Source organism: Heterodontus francisci, chromosome 6 (assembly GCF_036365525.1).
Source record: "Heterodontus francisci isolate sHetFra1 chromosome 6, sHetFra1.hap1, whole genome shotgun sequence".
Taxonomy (NCBI): Eukaryota; Metazoa; Chordata; class Chondrichthyes; order Heterodontiformes; family Heterodontidae; genus Heterodontus; species Heterodontus francisci.
Genome location: NC_090376.1, coordinates 162,071,894 through 162,089,720, shown reverse-complemented (window position 1 = coordinate 162,089,720; position 17,827 = coordinate 162,071,894).

Sequence of the window (17,827 nt, the reverse complement as noted above, 5' to 3'; positions counted from 1 at the left end):
ATATCTGACACTCTCTGAAACTCTCTGACAGTCTCACACACTCTATGACACTCTCTGACAGTCTGTGACACTCTCTGAAAATCTCTGACACTCTCTGATACTCTCTGACTCTCTCTGACACACTCAGAAAATCTCAGTGCCCTCTGAATGTCTCTGACACTCTGTGACAAACGTAGAAACTCTCAGAAACTCTCTGACAATCTCTGACAATCTCTGACACTCTCTGACTCTCGCTGACACTCTCTGATACTCTCTGACCCTCAATGACATATCTGACACTCTCTGCAACTGTCTGACACTCACTGACACTCTGTGACACTTTCTGAAACTCTCTGACACTCTCTGACACACTCAGAAAATCTCAGAGCCCTCTGACAGTCTCTGAAACTCTCTGACACACTCTGACACTCACAGATAATTTCTGAATCTCTCTGACACTCTCTGAAATTCTCTGACACTCTGTGAATATCTCTGAAACTCTCCGAAACTCTGTGACACTCTCTGAAACTCTCTGAAACTCCCTGACACTCTCTGACACTGTCTGAAACTCTGTGACACTCTCTGAAAATCTCTGAAGATCTCCGAAACTCACTGAAACTCTGTGACAATCTCTGACACTCTCCGACACACTCAGAAACTCTCAGAAACGCTCTGGCACTCTCTTACACTCTCAGAAAGTCTTTGAGACTCTCTGACATTCTCTGAAACTCTCTGAAACTCTCTGACACTCTCTGAAACACTTTGACACTCTTTGACACTCTCAGACACTGTCTGACTCTCTCTGAAACTCTCTGACACTCTCTGAAACTGACTGAAACTCTCTGAAACTCTCTGAAACTCTCTGAAACCCTCTGGCACCCTCTGAAACTCTCTGACTCGCTCTGACACTTTCTGAAACTCCCTGACACTCTCTGACACTCTCTGACACTTTCTGGCACACTCTGACACTCTCTGACACTCTCTGAAAATCTCTGAAACTCTCTGACACTCTCTGAAACTCTCTGAAACCCTCTGGCACCCTCTGAAACTCTCTGACTCGCTCTGACACTTTCTGACACTCTCTGACACTCTCTGAAGCTCTCTCAAACTGTCTGACACCCTGTGACACTCTCTGAAACTCTCTGAAAGGCTCTGACACTCTCTGAAACATTCTGAAACTCTCTGAAACTCTCAGAAACTCTCTGAAAGTCTCTGACACTCTCTGACACTCTGTGACACTCTCTGAAAATCTCTGACACTCTCTGACACTCTCTGACAAACTCAGAAACTGTCAGAAACTCTCTGACACTCTCTGAAACTCTCTGACAATCTCTGACACGCTCTGAAACTCTCTGACACTCTCTGACAGTCTCAGACACTCTCTGACACTCTCTGACACTTTCTGAAACTCTTTGACACTATCTGACACTTTCATAAACTTCCTATCACTCTCTGACAATCTCTGACACTCTCTGACACTCTCTGATACTCTCTGACACTCTCAGACAATCTCTGACACTCTCTGACAAACTCACAAACTCTCAGAAACTCTATGACTCTCTCAGACACTCTCAGACACTCTCTGGCACTCTCTGAAACACTCTGACACTCTCTGAAACACACTGAAGCTCTCTGAAACTCTCTGAAACTCTCTGACAATCTCAGGAACTCTCTGAAACTCTCTGACACTTTCTGACACTCTCTGACACTCTGTCACACTCTCTCAAGCTCTCTGACACTCTCTGAAACTCTCTGACACTCACTGACACTATCTGACACTCTCTGAAACTCTCTGACACTCACTGACACTCTGTGACACTCTCTGAAACTCTCTAACACTCTCTGACACTCTCTGAAAATCTCTGAAACTCTCTGACACACTCAGAAAATCTCAGTGCCCTCTGACAGTCTCTGAAACTCTCTGACATTCTCTGACACTCTGTGAATATCTCTGAAAGTCTCTGAAACTCCCTGACATTCTGTCAAACTCTGTGACACTCTCTGAAAATCTCTGACACTCTCTGACACACTCAGAAAATCTCAGAGCCCTCTGACACTCTCTGAAACTCTCTAACACGCTCTGACACTCTCTGAAAATCTCTGACACTCTCTGACACACTCAGAAAATCTCAGAGCCCTCTGACAGTCTCTGAAACTCTCTGACATTCTCCGACACTCTGTGAATATCTCTGAAACTCTCTGAAACTCCCTGACACTCTCTCAAACTCTGTGACACTCTCTGACACTCTCTGACACTCTCCGACACACTCAGTAACTCTCAGAAAACTCTCTGGCACTCTCTGACACTCTCAGAAAGTCTCTGAGACTCTCTGACACTCTCTGAAACTCTCGGAAACTCTCTGACACTCTCTGACACTCTCTGAAACACTTTGACACTCTTTGACACTATCAGACACTGTCTGAAACACCTCTGAAACTCTCTGACACTCTCTGAAACTGTCTGAAATTATCTGACACTCTCTGACACTCTCTGAAGCTCTCTGAAACTCTCTGACACACTGTGACACTCTCTGAAACTCTATGACACTCTCTGACACACTCAGAATCTGTCAGAAACTCTCAGGCACTCTCTGCACTCTCAGAAAGTCTCTGAAACTCTCTGTAACTCTCTGACACTCTCTGAAACCCTTTGACACTCTTTGACTCTCTCAGACACTCTCTGACTCTCTCTGAAACTCTCTACTCTCTTTGACACTCTCTGACACTCTCTGAAGCTCTCTGATACTCTCTGACACTCTGTGACACTCTCTGAAACTCTCTGAAGGGCTCTGACACTCTCTGGCACTCCGAAACTTTCCGACACTCTCTGAAACACACTGAAGCTCTCTGAAACTCTCTGAAACTCTCTGACACTCTCAGAAACTCTCAGAAACTCTCTGAAACTCTCTGACACTCTCTAACAATCTCTGACACTATCGGACACTCTCCGACACACTCAGAAACTCTCTGGCACTCTCTTACACTCTCAGAAAGTCTTTGAGACTCTCTGACATTCTCTGAAACTCTCTGAAACTCTCTGACACTCTCTGACACTCTCTGAAACACTTTGACACTCTTTGACACTCTCAGACACTGTCTGACTCTCTCTGAAACTCTCTGACACTCTCTGAAACTGACTGAAACTCTCTGACACACTCTGACACTCTCTGAAACTCTCTGAAACTCTCTGACGCCCTGTGACACTCTCTGAAACTCTCTGACAGGCTCTGACGATCTCTGAAACTGTCTGCAGCTCTCTGAAAGTCTCTGAAGCTCTCTGAAACTCTCAGAAACTCTCAGAAACTCTCTGAAAGTCTCTGACACTCCGTGGCACTCTGTGACACTCTCTGAAAATCTCTGACACTCTCTGACCAGCTGAGAAACTCTCAGAAACTCTCTGACACTCTCTGAAACTCTCTGACACTCTCTGACATTCTCTGACACTCTCTGAAACACTCTGACACTCTCTGAAACTCTCTGATACTCTCTGACAATCTCTGACACGCTCTGAAACTCGCTGACACTCTCTGACACTCTCTGACACTCTCTGACAATTTCTGAATCTCTCTGAATCTCTCTGACACTATCTGAAACTTTCTGACACTCTCTGACACTCTCTGGCTCTCTCTGATACTCTCTGACACTCTTGGACACTCTCTGACACTCTCTGAAACTCTCTGACACTCTCTGACACTCTCAGATACTGTCTGACACTCGCTGAAACTCTCTGACACTCTCTGAAACTCTCTGACACTCTCTGACTCTCCCTCACACTCTCTGAATCTCTCTGAATCTTTCTGACACTCTCGGACGATCTCTGAAAGTCTCTGAAACTCTCTGAAAATCTCCGACACTCTCAGAAACTTTCAGATACTCTCTGAAACTCTCTGACACTCTCTGACACGCTGTGACACTCTCTGAAATTCTCTGACAATCTCTGACACACTCTTACAAACTCAGAAACTCTCAGAAACTCTCTGACACTCTCTGACACTCTCAGACACTCTCTGAAACTCTCTGGCACTCTCTGAAAATCTCAGAAACTCTCAGAAGGTCTCTGACACTCTCTGACACTCTGTGACACTCTCTAAAAATCTCTGACACTCTCGGAAGCTCTCTGACAAACTCAGAAACTCTCAGAAACTCTCTGACACTCTCTGAAACTCTCTGACACTCTCTGACTCTCTCTGAAACTCTCTGACACTGTGACACTCTCTGAAACTCTCTGACATTCTCTGACACTCTCTGACACTCCCTGACACTCTCTGAAACTCTCTGACACACTCTGACATTCTCTGAAACTCTCTGAAACCATCTGACAACCTCTGACGCGCTCTGAAACTCTCTGACACTCTCTGACACTCTGTGACACTCTCTGAAACTCTATGACACTCTCCGACACACTCAGAATCTGTCAGAAACTCTCAGGCACTCTCTGACACTCTCAGAAAGTCTCTGAAACTCTCTGACACTCTCTGAAACCCTTTGACACTCTTTGACTCTCTCAGACACTGTCTGACTCTCCTGAAACTCTCTACTCTTTCTGACACTCTCTGAAGCTCTCTGATACTCTCTGACACTCTGTGACACTCTCTGAAACTCTCTGAAAGGCTCTGACACTCTCTGGCACTCCGAAACTTTCCAACACTCTCTGAAACACACTGAAGCTCTCTGAAACTCTCTGAAACTCTCTGACACTTTCAGAAACTCTCAGAAACTCTCTGAAACTCTCAGACACTCTCTGAAACTCTCTGACACTCACTGACACTCTGTGACACTCTCTGAAACTCTCTGACAGTCTCTGACACTCTCTGAAACTCTCTAACACTCTCTGACACTATCTGACACTCTCTGAAAATCTCGGACACTCTCTGACACTCTGCGACACACTGTGTATCTCTCTGACACTGTCTGACACTTTCTGACACTGACACTCTTTGGCACTCTCTGAAACCCTCTGACAGTCTCTGACACTCTCTGAAACTCTCTGACACTCTCTGACTCTCGCTGACACTCTCTGATACTCTCTGACACTCGCTGATAATCTCCGACTCTCGATGACACTCTCTGATACTCTCTGACACTCACTGGCACTATCTGACACTCTCTGAAACTCTCTGACATTCACTGACACTCTGTGACAATCTCTGAAACTCTCCGACACTCTCTGGCACTCTCTGAATTCTCTCTGACACTCTCTGACACACTCAGAAAATCTCAGAGCCCTCTGACAGTCTCTGAAACGCTCTGACACACTCTGACACTCACAGATAATTTCTGAAACTCTCTGACACTATCTGACACTTTCTGAAACTCTCTGACACTCTGACATTCTCTGACACTCTGTGAATATCTCTGAATCTCTCCGAAACTCTATGACACTCTCTGAAACTCTCTGAAACACCCTGACAATCTCTGACACTCTCTGAAACTCTGTGACATTCTCTGAAAATCTCTGAAGATCTACGAAACTCTCTGACTCTCTGTGACACTCTCTGACACTCTCTGAAACACTTTGACACTCTTTGACACTCTCTGACACTGTCTGAATCTCTCTGAAACTCGCTGACACTCTCTGAAACTGACTGACACTCTCTGACACTCTCTGACACCCTCTGACACTCTCTGAAGCTCTCTGAAACTATCTGACACTCTCTGACATTCTCTGAAACTCTCTGAAGCTCTCCGAAAGTCTCTGAAACTCTCTGAAACAGAGTGTCAGAGAGTGTCAAAGAGTTTCAGAAAGTGTCAGAGAGTGTCAGAGAGTGTCTGAGAGTGTCAGAGAGTGTCAGAGAGTTTCAGAGAGTTTCAGAGGGTGCCAGAGAGTGTCAGTGAGATTCAGAGAGTGTCAGAGAGTGTCAGAGAGATTCAGAGAGTTTCAGAGTGTGTCTGAGAGTGTCAAAGAGAGTCAGAGAGTTTCTGAGAGTTTGTGAGTTTGTCAGAGAGTGTCAGAGATTGTCCGAGAGTGTCAGAGAGTATCAGAGAGTGTCAGAGAGTGTTAGAGAGTTTCAGGAAGTTTCAGAAAGTGTCAGATAGTGTCAAAGGGTTTCAGAAAGTGTCAGAGAGTGTCAGAGAGTTTCTGAGAGTGTCAGAGAGTGTCAGAGAGTTTCTGAGAGTTTCTGAGTTTGTCAGAGAGTGTCAGAGAGTGTCCGAGATTTTCAGAGAGTGTCACAGAGTGTCAGAGAGTGTCAGAGACTTTCAGAGAGTTTCTGAGTGTTTCTGAGAGTTTCAGAGAGTTTCAGAGAGCTTCAGAGAGTTTCAGAGAGTGTCAGAGCCTGTCAGAGAGTTTCAGAGAATGTCACGGAGTGTCAGAGAGTTTCAGAGAGCTTCAGAGAGTGTCAGAGAGTGTCAGAGAGTGTCAGAGACTTTCAGTCAGTTTCAGAGAGTGTCAGAGACTTTCAGAGACAGTCAGACGCTGTCTGAGAGTGTCAAAGAGTGCCAAAGTGTTTCAGAGAGTGTCAGAAAGAGTCAGAGAGTTTCTGAGTGTTTGTGAGTTTGTCGGAGAGTGTCAGAGATTGTCCGAGAGTGTCAGAGAGTATCAGAGAGTGTCAGAGAGTGTCAGAAAGTTTCAGAAAGTGTCAGATAGTGTCAGAGAGATTCAGAAAGTGTCAGAGAGTGTCAGAGAGTGGCTGAGAGTGTCAGAGAGTGTCAGAGAGTTTCAGAGCGTGTCAGAGATTGGCAGAGAGTATCAGAGATTTTCAGAGAGTGTCAGAGAGGTTCCGAGATAGTCAGAGAATGTCAGAGAGTGTCTGAGAGTTTCAGAGAGTGTCAGAGAGTTTCAGAGAGTGTCAGAGAGTTTCTGAGAGTTTCTGAGTCTCAGAAACTCCCTGAAAGTCTCTGTCACTCTCTGACACTCTGTGACTCTCTCTGAAACTCTCTGACACTCTCTGAAACTCTCTGACTCTCACTGACGCTCTGTGACACTATCTGAAACTCTCTGACACTCTCTGACACTCTCTGTAACTATTCGGCACTCTCTGACACTCTCAGATAATGTCTGACACTCTCTGAAACTCTCTGAGACTCTCTGAAATTCTCTGACACTCTCTGATACTCCCTGACACTCTCTGAATCTCTCTGAAGCTCTCTGACACTCGGTGACACTCTCTGAAACTTTCTGGCACTCTCCGAAACTCTCTGACACTCTCTGACACTCGCTGACACTCTCTGATTCTCGCTGACACTCTCTGATACTCTCTGACACTCACTGACACTCTGTGACACTCTCTGAAACTCTCTGACATTCTCTGACACTCTCTGACACTCTCTGACTCTCACTAACGCTCTGTGACACTCTCTGAAACTCTCTGACACTCTCTGACACTCTCTGATACTCTGCGGCACTCTCTGACACTCTCAGATACTGTCCGACACTCTCTGAAACTCTCTGAAATTCCCTGACACTCTCTGACACTCCCTGACACTCTCTGAATCTCTCTGAAGCTCTCTGACACTCTGTGACACTCTCTGAAACTTTCCGGCACTCTCTGAAACTCTCTGAAGATCTCTGAAACTCTCTGAAAATCTCTGACACTCTCTGAAACTCTGTGACACTCTCTGAAACACTCTGACAATCTCTGAAATTCTCCGACCCACCCAGAAACTGTCAGAAACTCTCAGGCACTCTCCGACAATCTCAGAAAGTCTCTGAAACTCTCTGACACTATCTGAACCTCTCTGACACTCTCTGACACTCTCTGACACTCTCTGAAACTCTTTGACACTCTCTGAAACTCTCAGACACTGTCTGACTCTCTCTGAAACTCTCCTAAACTCTCTGACACTCTCTGAAACTCCCTGAAACTCTCTGAAGCTCTCTGAAACTCTCTGACGCTCCCCGACACTCTCTGAAACTCTCTGAAACTCTCTGACACTCTCTGACACTCTCTGAATCTCTCAGACACTCGCTGACACTCTCTGATGCTCTCTGAAACTCTCTGACACGCTCTGACACTCTCTGAAACTCTCTGAAGCTCTCTGGCACTCTCTGAAACTCTCTGACACTCTCTGACACTCTGTGACACTCTCCGAAACTTCCTGACACTCTCCGACACTCTCCGACAAACTGCGAAACTCTCAGAAACTCTCTGACACTCTCTGACACTCGCTGAAACTATCTGACACTCACTGACACTCTGTGACACTCTCTGAAACTCTCTAACACTCTCTGACACTGTCTGAAAATCTCTGACACTCTCTGACACACTCAGAAAATCTCAGAGCCCTCTGAAAGTCTCTGAAACTCTCTGACATTCTCTGACACTGTGTGAATATCTCTGAAACTCTCTGAAATTCTCCCTGACATTCTCTCAATCTCTGTGACACTCTCCGAAAATCTCTGAATGTCTCCGAAACTCTCTGACACTCTGTGACACTCTGTGACACACTCTGACACTCCCTGACACTCTCCGACACACTCAGTAACTCTCAGAAAACTCTCTGGAACTCTCTGACACTCTCAGAAAGTTTCTGAGACTCTCTGACACTCTCTGAAACTCTCTGAAACTCTCTGACACTCTCTGACACTCTCTGAAACACTTTGACACTCTTTGACACTCTCAGACAATGTCTGAAACTCTCTGAAACTCTCTGACACACTCTGAAACTGTCTGAAACTATCTGACACTCTCTGACACTCTCTGAAGCTCTCTGAAACTCTCTGACACCCTGTGACACTCTCTGAAACTCTATGAAACTCTCCGACACGCTCTGACACTCTGTGACACTCTCTGAAAATCTCTGACACTCCCTTACACTCTCTGACACTCTCTGACCTTCGCTGACACTCTCTGATACTCTCTGACATTCACTGACACGATCTGACTCTCGCTGACTCTCGCTGACACTCTCTGACACTCACTGACAATATCTGACTCTCTCTGAAACTCTCTGACACGCACTGACCCTCTGATGAACTCTGTGAAACTCTCTGACAGTCTCTGACACTCTCTGACACTCTCTGACAGTCTGTGACACTCTCTGAAACATTCTGACACTCTCCGACACTCTCCGACAAACTGAGAAACTCTCAGAAACTCTCTGACACTCTCTGACACTCGCTGAAACTCTCTGACACTCACTGACACTCTGTGACACTCTCTGAAACTCTCTAACACTCTCTGACACTCTCTGAAAATCTCTGACACTCTCTGACACACTCAGAAAATCTCAGAGCCCTCTGACAGTCTCTGAAACTCTCTGACATTCTCTGACACTCTGTGAATATCTCTGAAACTCTCTGAAACTCCCTGACATTCTCTCAAACTCTGTGAAACTCTCTGAAAATCTCTGAATGTCTCCGAAACTCTCTGACACTCTGTGACACTCTGTGACACTCTGTGACACACTCTGACTCTCCGTGACACTGTCCGACACACTCAGTAACTCTCTGAAACTCTCTGACACACTCTGACACTCTCTGAAACACTTTGACACTCTTTGACACTCTCAGACAATGTCTGAAACTCTCTGAAACTCTCTGACACTCTCTGACCCTCTGAGGCACTCTCTGAAACTCTCTGACAGTCTCTGACACTCTCTGACAGTCTGTGACACTCTCTGAAACATTCTGGCACTCTCTGACACTCTCTGAAGATCTCTGAAACTCTCTGAAAATCTCTGACGCTCTCTGAAACTCTGTGACAGTCTCGGAATCACTCTGACACTCTCTGACACTCTCCGACACACTCAGAAACTGTCAGAAACTCTCAGGCACTCTCCGACACTCTCAGCAATTCTCTGAAACTCTCTGACACTCTCTGACACTCTCTGAAACTCTCTGACACTCTCTGACACTCGCTGACACTCTCCGTTTCTCGCTGACACTCTCTGATACTCTCTGACACTCACTGACACACTGTGACACTCTCTGAAACTCTCTGACATTCTCTGACACTCTCCGACAAACTCAGAAACTCTCAGAAACTCTCTGACACTCTCTGACACTCGCTGACACTCTCTGACTCTCACTGAATGTCTCTGATACTCTCTAACACTCACTGAAACTAACTGACGCTCTCTGAAACTCTCTGACACTCACTGACACTCTGTGACACTCTCTGAAACTCTCTGACACTCTCTGACACTCTCCGACACTCTCTGAAACTCTCTGACACTCTCTGACACTCGCTGACACTCTCTGATACTCTCTGACACTCACTGACACTCTGTGACACTCTCTGAAACTCTCTGACACTCTCTGAAACTCTCTGTAACTCTTCGGCACTCTCTGACACTCTCAGATACTGTCTGACACTCTCTGAAACTCTCTGACACTCTCTGAAATTCTCTGACACTCTCTGACACTCCCTGACACTCTCTGAATCTCTCTGAAGCTCTCTGACACTCTGTGACACTCGCTGACACTCTCTGATTCTCGCTGACACTCTCTGATACTCTCTGACACTCACTGACACTCTCTGACACTCTCTGAAACTCTCTGACATTCTCTGACACTCTCTGACACTCTCTGAAACTCTCTGACTCTCACTGACGCTCTGTGACACTCTCTGAAACTCTCTGACACTCTCTGACACTCTCTGAAACTCTTCGGCACTCTCTGACACTCTCAGATACTGTCTGACACTCTCTGAAACTCTCTGACACTCTCTGAAACTCTCTGACACTCTCGGACACTCCCTGACACTCTCTGAATCTCTCTGAAGCTCTCTGACACTCTGTGACCCTCTCTGAAACTTTCCGGCACTCTCTGACACTCTCTGAAGATCTCTGAAAATCTCTGAAACTCTCCGACACACTCAGAAACTGTCAGAAACTCTCAGGCACTCTCCGACACTCTCAGAAAGTCTCTGAAACTCTCTGACACTATCTGAACCTCTCTGGCACTCTCTGACACTCCCTGACACTCTCTGAAGCTCTCTGAAACTCTCTGACACTCCCCGACACTCTCTGAAACTCTCTGAAACTGTCTGACACTCTCTGACAATCTCTGACACTGTCTGACACTCTCAGAAACTCTCAGAAAATCTCTGAAACTCTCTGACACTCTCTGAGACTCTGTGACACTCTCCGAAACTCTCTGATACTCTCCGACACTCTCCGACAAACTGAGAAACTCTCAGAAACTCTCTGACACTCTCTGACACTCTGTGACACTCTCTGAAACTCTCTGACACTCTCTGACACTCTCTGACACTCTGTGACACTCTCTGAAACTCTCTGACACTCTCTGACACTCTCTGACACTCTCTTAAACACTTCGGCACTCTCTGACACTCTCAGATACTGTCTGACACTCTCTGAAACTCTCTGACACTCTCTGAAGTTCTTTGACACTCTCTGACATTCCCCGACACTCTCTGAATCTCTCTGAAGCTCTCTGACAATCTGTGACACTCTCTGAAACTCTCTGACACTCTCTGACACTCTCTGACACTCTCTGAAACTCTCTGACACTCTCTGACACTCGCTGACACTCTCCGTTTCTCGCTGACACTCTCTGATACTCTCTGACACTCACTGACACACTGTGACACTCTCTGAAACTCTCTGACATTCTCTGACACTCTCCGACAAACTCAGAAACTCTCAGAAACTCTCTGACACTCTCTGACACTCGCTGACACTCTCTGACTCTCACTGAATGTCTCTGATACTCTCTAACACTCACTGAAACTAACTGACGCTCTCTGAAACTCTCTGACACTCACTGACACTCTGTGACACTCTCTGAAACTCTCTGACACTCTCTGACACTCTCCGACACTCTCTGAAACTCTCTGACACTCTCTGACACTCGCTGACACTCTCTGATACTCTCTGACACTCACTGACACTCTGTGACACTCTCTGAAACTCTCTGACACTCTCGGAAACTCTCTGTAACTCTTCGGCACTCTCTGACACTCTCAGATACTGTCTGACACTCTCTGAAACTCTCTGACACTCTCTGAAATTCTCTGACACTCTCTGACACTCCCTGACACTCTCTGAATCTCTCTGAAGCTCTCTGACACTCTGTGACACTCGCTGACACTCTCTGATTCTCGCTGACACTCTCTGATACTCTCTGACACTCACTGACACTCTGTGACACTCTCTGAAACTCTCTGACATTCTCTGACACTCTCTGACACTCTCTGAAACTCTCTGACTCTCACTGACGCTCTGTGACACTCTCTGAAACTCTCTGACAGTCTCTGACACTCTGTGAATCTCTTCGGCACTCTCTGACACTCTCAGATACTGTCTGACACTCTCTGAAACTCTCTGACACTCTCTGAAACTCTCTGACACTCTCGGACACTCCCTGACACTCTCTGAATCTCTCTGAAGCTCTCTGACACTCTGTGACCCTCTCTGAAACTTTCCGGCACTCTCTGACACTCTCTGAAGATCTCTGAAAATCTCTGAAAATCTCTGACACTCTCTGAAACTCTGTGCCACTCTCTGAAACACTCTGACACTCTCTGAAACTCTCCGACACACTCAGAAACTGTCAGAAACTCTCAGGCACTCTCCGACACTCTCAGAAAGTCTCTGAAACTCTCTAACACTATCTGAACCTCTCTGGCACTCTCTGACACTCCCTGACACTCTCTGAAGCTCTCTGAAACTCTCTGACACTCCCCGACACTCTCTGAAACTCTCTGAAACTGTCTGACACTCTCTGACAATCTCTGACACTGTCTGACACTCTCAGAAACTCTCAGAAAATCTCTGAAACTCTCTGACACTCTCTGAGACTCTGTGACACTCTCCGAAACTCTCTGATACTCTCCGACACTCTCCGACAAACTGAGAAACTCTCAGAAACTCTCTGACACTCTCTGACACTCTGTGACACTCTCTGAAACTCTCTGACACTCTCTGACACTCTCTGACACTCTGTGACACTCTCTGAAACTCTCTGACACTCTCTGACACTCTCTGACACTCTCTTAAACACTTCGGCACTCTCTGACACTCTCAGATACTGTCTGACACTCTCTGAAACTCTCTGACACTCTCTGAAGTTCTTTGACACTCTCTGACATTCCCCGACACTCTCTGAATCTCTCTGAAGCTCTCTGACAATCTGTGACACTCTCTGAAACTCTCTGACACTCACTGACACTCTCTGACACTCTCTGAAACTCTTCGGCACTCTCTGACACTCTCAGATACTGCCTGACACTCTCTGAAACTCTCTGACACTCTCTGAAGTTCTTTGACACTCTCTGACACTCCCCGATACTCTCTGACACTCTCTGAAACTCTCTGACACGCTCTGACACTCTCTGAAACCCTCTGAAGCTCTCTGGCACTCTCTGAAACTCTCTGAATCTCTCTGACACTCTCAGACACTCTCTGACACTTTCTGAAACTCTCTGATACTATCTGACACTTCCTGAATCTTTCTGACAATCTCTTACACTCTCAGAAACTCTCAGAAAATCTCTGAAACTCTCTGACACTCTCTGACACTCACTGACACTCTCTGAAACTCTCTGACACTCTCTGACACTCTCCGACAAACTCAGAAACTCTCAAAAATTCTCTGACACTCTCTGACACTCGCTGAAACTCTCTGACTCTCACTGAAAGTGTCTGATAGTCTCTAACACTCACTGACACTATCTGACACTCTCTGAAATTCTCTGACACTCTCTGACACTCCCTGACACTCTCTGAATCTCTCTGAAGCTCTCTGACACTCTGTGACACTCTCTGAAACTTTCCGGCCCTCTCTGACACTCTCTGAAGATCTCTGAAAATCTCTGAAAATCTCTGACACTCTCTGAAACTCTGTGACACTCTCTGAAACACTCTGACACTCTCTGAAACTCTCCGACACACTCAGAAACTGTCAGAAACTCTCAGGCACTCTCCGACACTCTCAGAAAGTCTCTGAAACTCTCTGACACTATCTGAACCTCTCTGACACTCTCTGACACTCCCTGACACTCTCTGAAGCTCTCTGAAACACTCTGACACTCCCCAACACTCTCTGAAACTCTCTGAAACTCTCTGACACTCTCTGACACTCTCTGAATCTCTCAGACACTCGCTGACACTCTCTGACGCTCTCTGAAACTCTCTGACACGCTCTGACACTCTCTGAAACTCTCTGAAGCTCTCTGGCACTCTCTGAAACTCTCTGAATTAGAATTAGAATTAGAATTAGAATATTACAGCGCAGTACAGGCCCTTCGGCCCTCGATGTTGCGCCGATCATCTGACCTACACTATTCCATTTACATCCATATGTCTATCCAATGACCACTTAAATGCCCTTAAAGTTGGCGAGTCTACTGCTGTTGCAGGCAGGGCGTTCCACGCCCCTACTACTCTCTGCGTAAAGAAACTACCTCTGACATCTGTCCTATATCTTTCACCCCTCAACTTAAAGCTATGTCCCCTCGTGTTTGCCATCCTCATCCGAGGAAAAAGACTCTCACTATCCACCCTATCTAACCCTCTGATTATCTTGTATGTCTCTATTAAGTCACCTCTCCTCCTCCTTCTCTCTAACGAAAACAACCCCAAGTCCCTCAGCCTTTCCTCGTAAGACCTTCCTTCCACACCAGGCAACATCCTAGTAAATCTCCTCTGCACCCTTTCCAAAGCTTCGACATCCTTCCTATAATGCGGTGACCAGAACTGCACGCAATACTCCAGGTGCGGCCTCACCAGAGTTTTGTACAGCTGCATCATGACCCCGTGGCTCTGAAACTCGATCCCCCTACTAATAAAGGCTAACACACCATATGCCTTCTTAACAGCCCTATTAACCTGGGTAGCAACTTTCAAGGATTTATGTACCTGGATACCAAGATCTCTCTGCTCATCTACACTACCAAGAATCTTCCCATTAGCCCAGTACTCTGCATTGCTGTTACTCCTTCCAAAGTGAATCACCTCACACTTCTCCGCATTAAACTTCATTTGCCATCTCTCAGCCCAGCTCTGCAGCCTATCTATGTCCCTCTGTACCCTACAACACCCTTCGACACTATCCACAACTCCACCGACCTTCGTGTCATCCGCAAATTTACTAACCCACCCTTCTACACCCTCATCCAGGTCGTTTATAAAAATGACAAACAGCAGTGGCCCCAAAACAGAACCTTGCGGTACACCACTAGTAACTAAACTCCAGGATGAACATTTGCCATCAACCACCACCCTCTGTCTTCTTTCAGCGAGCCAATTTCTGATCCAAAGCTCTAAATCACCTTCAACCCCATACTTGCGTATTTTCTGCAATAGCCTACCGTGGGGAACCTTATCAAACGCCTTACTGAAATCCATATACACCACATCCACGGCTTTACCCTCATCCACCTGTTTGGTCACCTTCTCGAAAAACTCAATAAGGTTTGTGAGGCACGACCTACCTTTCACAAAACCGTGCTGACTATCGCAAATCAACTTATTCTTTACAAGATGATTATAAATCCTGTCTCTTATAACCTTTTCCAACATTTTACCCACAACCGAAGTAAGGCTCACAGGTCTATGATTACCAGGGCTGTCTCTACTCCCCTTCTTGAACAAGGGGACAACATTTGCTATCCTCCAGTCCTCCGGCACTACTCCTGTCGACAATGACGACTTGAAGATCAACAACAACGGCTCTGCAATCTCCTCCCTGGCTTCCCAGAGAATCCTAGGATAAATCCCATCTGGCCCAGGGGACTTATCTATTTTCACTCTTTCCAAAATTGCTAACACCTCCTCCTTGTGAATCTCAATCCCATCTAGCCTAGTAGGCTGTATCTCAGTAATCTCCTCGGCAACATTTTCTTTCTCTACTGTAAATACTGACGAAAAATATTCATTTAACGCTTCCCCTATCTCCTCTGATTCCGCACACAACTTCCCACTACTATCCTTGATTGGCCCTGTTCTAACTCTTATCATTCGTTTATTCCTGATATACCTATAGAAAGCCTTAGGGTTTTCTTTGATCCTATCCGCCAATGACTTCTCGTGTCCTCTCCTTGCTCTTCTTAGCCCTCCCTTTAGATCCTTCCTGGCTAGCTTGTAACTCTCAAGCGCCCTAACTGAGCCTTCACGTCTCATCCTAACATAAGCCGCCCTCTTCCTCTTGACAAGCGCTTCAACTTCTTGAGTAAACCACGGCTCCCTTGCTCGACAACTTCCTCCCTGCCTGACAGGTACATACTTATCAAGGACACGCATTAGCTGCTCCTTGAATAAGCTCCACATTTCGTTTGTGCCCATCCCCTGCAGTTTCCTTCCCCATCCTACACATCCTAAATCTTGCCTAATCGCGTCATAATTTCCTTTCCCCCAGCTATAATTCTTGCCCTGCGGTATATACCTGTCCCTGCCCATTGCTAAGGTAAACCTAACCGAATTGTGATCACTATCGCCAAAGTGCTCACCTACATCTAAATCGAACACCTGGCCGGGTTCATTACCCAGTACCAAATCCAATGTGGCATCGCCCCTGGTTGGCCTGTCCACATACTGTGTCAGAAAACCCTCCTGCACACACTGGACAAAAACAGACCCATCTAAAGTACTCGAACTATAGTATTTCCAGTCAATATTTGGAAAGTTAAAGTCCCCCATAACCACTACCCTGTTACTCTCGCTCCTGTCGAGAATCATCTTCGCTATCCTTTCCTCTACATCTCTGGAACTATTCGGAGGTCTATAGAAAACTCCCAACAGGGTGACCTCTCCTCTCCTGTTTCTAACCTCGGCCCATACTACCTCAGTAGACGAGTCCTCAAACGTCCTTTCTGCCGCTGTAATACTTTCCTTGATTAACAATGCCACACCCCCCCCTCTTTTACCCTCTTCTCTGTTCTTTCTGAAACATCTAAATCCCGGAACCTGCAACATCCATTCCTGCCCCTGCTCTACCCATGTCTCCGAAATGGCCACAACATCAGGATCCCAGGTACCAACCCATGCTGCAAGCTCACCCACCTTATTCCGGATGCTCCTGGCATTGAAGTAGACACACTTTAAACCAAGTTCTTGCTTGCCAGTGCCCTCTTGCGTCCCTGTAACCTTATCCCCTACCTCACTACTCTCAACAGCCTGTACACTGGCACTGCAATTTAGGTTCCCATTCCCCTGCTGATTTAGTTTAAACCCCCCCGAAGAGCACTAACAAATCTCCCCCCCAGGATATTGGTACCGCTCTGGTTCAGGTGAAGACCATCCTGTTTGTAGAGGTACCACCTACCCCAGAAAGAGCCCCAATTATCCAGGAAACCAAAACCCTCCCTCCTACACCATCCCTGCAGCCACGTGTTCAACTCCTCTCTCTCCCTATTCCTCTCTTCGCTAGCACGTGGCACAGGCAACAACCCAGAGATAACAACTCTGGTTGTTCTCGCTCTAAGCTTCCACCCTAGCTCCCTGAATTTCTGCCTTAAATCCCCATCTCTCTTCCTACCTATGTCGTTGGTGCCTATGTGGACCACGACTTGGGGGTGCTCCCCCTCCCCCTTAAGGATCCCAAAAACACGATCGGAGACATCACGTACCCTGGCACCTGGGAGGCAACACATCAACCGTGAGTCTCTCTCGTTCCCACAGAACCTCCTATCTGTTCCCCTAACTATGGAGTCCCCAATGACTAATGCTCTGCTCCTCTTCCCTTTTCCCTTCTGAGCAACAGGGACAGACTCTGTGCCAGAGACCTGCACCCCATTGCTTACCCCTGGTAAGTCGTCCCCCCCAACAGTATCCAAAACGGTATACCTGTTGTTGAGGGAAACGGCCACAGGGGATCCCTGCACTGCCTGCTGGTTCCCTTTCCTTCCCCTGACGGTAACCCATCTACCTACTTCTTTTACCTGAGGTGTGACTGCCTCCCTATAACTCCTGTCAATAATCCCCTCCGCCTCCCGAATGATCCGAA